The sequence below is a fragment of the Lathamus discolor genome, chromosome 3, assembly GCF_037157495.1.
Source record: "Lathamus discolor isolate bLatDis1 chromosome 3, bLatDis1.hap1, whole genome shotgun sequence".
Classification (NCBI taxonomy): domain Eukaryota; kingdom Metazoa; phylum Chordata; class Aves; order Psittaciformes; family Psittacidae; genus Lathamus; species Lathamus discolor.
Genome location: NC_088886.1, coordinates 124,980,491 through 124,984,426, shown reverse-complemented (window position 1 = coordinate 124,984,426; position 3,936 = coordinate 124,980,491). Strand labels below are relative to the sequence as shown.

At 38.3% G+C, this 3,936-nt stretch overlaps 1 long non-coding RNA gene across 1 annotated transcript; it reads left to right on the top strand.

The window, feature by feature from the left end:
- The first annotated feature begins 608 nt into the window (after window positions 1-608).
- On the top strand, window positions 609-2,295 carry LOC136011218 (uncharacterized). Its single transcript, XR_010611297.1, has 3 exons — window positions 609-966; window positions 1,254-1,393; window positions 2,139-2,295. It is a non-coding gene; the product is annotated as an uncharacterized LOC136011218 (long non-coding RNA).
- The last annotated feature ends 1,641 nt before the right edge of the window (window positions 2,296-3,936 follow it).

The window sequence follows — 3,936 nt, the reverse complement described above, 5'->3', positions numbered from 1 at the left end:
ATAGCGGTGTATATGCAATCCAATGCTCTATTATTTTCAATGCAGACTACAGTCCATGGGACTGACAACTCACCCTTTATTGGCTTCTCTGGTCTTCTGCATCCCTAGTAACCCAGAAGCCAATATTGCATCTGTGAAAGCATCTTTTCAGGGCTCTATCCACATCAACAGCAGTCAAACAGTTTGAAAACTTCTACTGGCTCTCTGGTCCCCTTGTTTTTGCTGATTGTTTCAGAAGACATCATCTGGTACACTATCCATACTATTTTTAGAATGTGTATCTTTAAGTACAACCTTTTTGCAGTCTTGATCTGAAAATATTTTTACCCTATTAGAAAATGCAGTGAAATTAATTTTGTGTAAATGTTGATGCTTTTTATTATAATTAATCTGGCTAATTTCTAGATGATCAGCCCAAGCCTTCTAATAAATTTCTGCTATTTATAACATGAACTTTGGAACTATTTCAGGAAGCCAGAAACTGAACATTGTATGAATCAAGAATTCAGAACGAGTTGTACAGTTCCTGGAAGAACTTCACCAGTCAAAAATCTCTCTTGACAATTTTAATTACTTTGCAGTGAGGCCAGGATGTGGGTGTACCAGGAAGTAGTTTCCACATATGTTTATTTTAGCTGAATTGCTGCTCTGCCGCCTTTCGTCTTTTTATTCTAAAAGGTCAAATTTGGCAGTTTTCTGTACTGCACACTCAAATAGATGGTTAATGGAAGGTAACAGCTAACCACAACAGTGAATAAACACTCCTTCACTTTTCTCTTTAGAGATACTTGTGAAGAACGTTTACTTTTGCAGCATGTCATTGTTACACAGCAAGGAAGAAAGATGTTTTTAGGACCGGAGCTGCATTTCTGGCTATGGCTTACCAGCTAGGAAAAACCTTTTGCTGGTGCTTGCTGTTGGCAGACAACATTAACCTCAAAACCTCAACTGTGAAACTGCGGAGCGGTGAGTGGTGACATATGGTCTCCTCTGTGTTTCAGATGAGTGAATAGTTCTGTGCAAACTTTTGTAAAGAAGCCTGTAAAAGGCCAAAGTAACCAAACACTACTGCGGTGTTTTTTTAAATCCACAGCAACAAAATGGGAAGAGATGACAGAACACCCATTTTGTCCTCCCTTCTTTTATATGTTTGTGTTTTTCAAAAGGTTTCCCGATGCTTTGCTTGAAAGGGACCTGAAATATGAAAACTGGCCATCTGAAAGCCTGAGCTCATTCCAGTGCTTGTCTTGCAGATCAAGGAAACAAAACCAACAAAAGCAACTTCTTTACAGAGATGGAACATGTATCGCTTATCTACACAGGCTGCTCTTCACCTCAGAGAATAAAATGCCAGTGGCCTTCACTCACAAGTGGAAATCTTAGCAACAGAAATGTAAATAGGATTGAGTACAAAACCTGTACACATATGGCATCCTTATTAGAATCACTGCTATCTGACCTTTAGCTTTGAAAGAAAACTGTCTATTTCCTGAAAGGTACCTACAATTCAGTCAGATACAGATCAATGCAAAGTTAGGGAAAAAACATTAAAGCCTGTACAGCTGGAATCTGCATGCCTGAGCTGCCCATTTCAAAATAATAATTGGAACATATTTCTATTACTATAGAAAGAAATCAATAGCAGAATTGAACTAGATCTTGACAAACTGAGCCCACTTGTACTCTCTTACATTTTGCATGTTTCTTTCTGTCCTCTCAAGTACTTCAGAAATTTTCTGAGAAGTTACAAAGCCAGGAGGCTGCAGTGGAAGTTCTTAGTGCTGGGTTGCTTAATGATGGATCTAGAAAGGGCAAAAACTATTTTAAAACATGCAACACAGCTCAAACCAAAGTTATAGGCCTGCTGCAGAAATTACTGGGTGAGGTTCTTTAGGCTTAGTCAAAGTGGAGGTCTAAGTAAATGGTCATTTTTGAATTTGTATCTATGCAACTGGTTTACCTAAAATAAGATCACTATGATTCTCATCTCGAAACATCAATCAAATCCCTTTTAAGGTTCTAAAAATATTCATTAGATGTTTCATTCATTAAAATGTTTTATCAGCATTTCTCATGTTCAATACCCACAAGATATGTTAGGAAGCAAAAAGTCTGAAACAGACATCTTTCTCCTGCAGCCCTCATGTAAGAAAGACTGAATTAAGTCACACCAAAGGTCCAGATAACCTGGCACCCTGCAGTCGCCTACAGCAGAAATACAAGGACAGAGCAGGTACAGCTTCATTTTTCCTCCTATTTACCATCTCAATCTCTGGCAATCTAAGGATAAAATTGGAGGCTCTGTCCATCTCTTTGCAAAGCAGCTTGTTCTTCTGATAATTGTCTAGTTACTTCTTTCAGCCCTTAGCTTTTTTGGCATCTGAAATATCTTATGACAATGAATTACCCAAATTAAGCAGATGTTCTTTGAATAGTAAATCCTTTGCTTTACATTTCCATCTGACAAAAAAAAAAAAAAAGTATTAGATTCATCCTAGCTCTCATAAGTAATGAGTAATTGTTCGCTGTTCACCTTTCCCATGTCAGACATGAGTTTTGATACCTGTATAATTATGCCTCCCCTTTGTCATCTATTTCCAGGTAGTCCCAGAGTACTTGATCTCTCTTAGAAGTCACTCCATCTTTCTGTCTCAATCCTGTTTGGTGGGGGTTTTTTGGTGGGTTTTTTTTAAATCATTGTTTTTCTATTTTTTTTTTTTTTTGTATGTTGTTCTGATGCTTAAGATGCTACCAGAAGTTGAGGGGCTGTAAGCAGAACTTTGTATTTCATTAAAGGCAAGAACAAGATTCCTGAGGATTTGTAGAGTACCATTATGTTTTATGCTTGCTTTTTGAGTCTCCTTTTTCCTTATCACTCCTAACTGCCTGAGCACTGAGAGAACAATTTCGAAAAACTGTCCATGGTAACTCCAAAACATCTTTGCTGATGGATATGAAGTAATTTAGAGCTTACTGTATTGCACAGGTAGATTTGTTTTCCTCTCATGGACATCTGTGGTCATTGCGTTTTAGCTGCTACTTTATCACTTAGTCTTTAATTTTTCCTTTTTTTTTTTTTTTTCTTCCCCTATATTGTGCCAACAGTCTTAGTTTTGGTTCCCTGAATAATTGTGAATCACTGGAAAACACTGTCATCTCACTGTTCAGTTCTGTTTCACTTACCACTTGTGAACAGGTTTTAAAGCATAGGTCCCCTTGGAATCTCACTGGATACTCCCTTTGTGTTCATTTACCCATCCATTTTCCTTTTGAAGCAGTTACTAATCACAAAAGGAACTCCTCTTGTCCTTCCTAAAAATGCTTTGGGAAATCTGTGTACGATTGCTCTGTGCAGGCTGCATGTTAAGTCTTCTTCATGTCACATCTACAGTCCCCTTATTGTTCAGACTGGGAAGCTACTCAAAACATGCTCTATCTCCGTCTCATACCTTTGGATTCTCTTCCTGTGGAAATCAGACCAAGAATAAAAGCAAGCTGGGAAAAAGAAGAGGAGGCAGGAGACGGCAGAAAATGGTGTGTATTTGGTCTGCTTCCAGCAGGGAGTTGGATTATGGCTGAGGATTCCAGTGTCCCAATATTTATACAAAGTTTATGTAAGCCAGCTCCCCTTTATCAATACTTGCTGACATTGCTGATATTTTTAAAGCACTAACAGATTTGCTGTTTCCATCTCTTCCCATTACATGGTGATGAGACATGGGTTAGACTGACTGATCTGTCATTTCCAGGTTTTCCCCAAAGTCTTGTCTAAAAATGGGATTGTTGTATGCCACTTTTGAATCCTCCAGAACAGAGCTCACTCCAAACCATAAATTACAAAGTGCAGTTAATAGTTTGACAATTTCAGAGCCAAGTTCCTTTAGAACGCTCTGGTGAGAAGCAAGTTGTCCTGCCAGGCAGGTACCATACAATTTA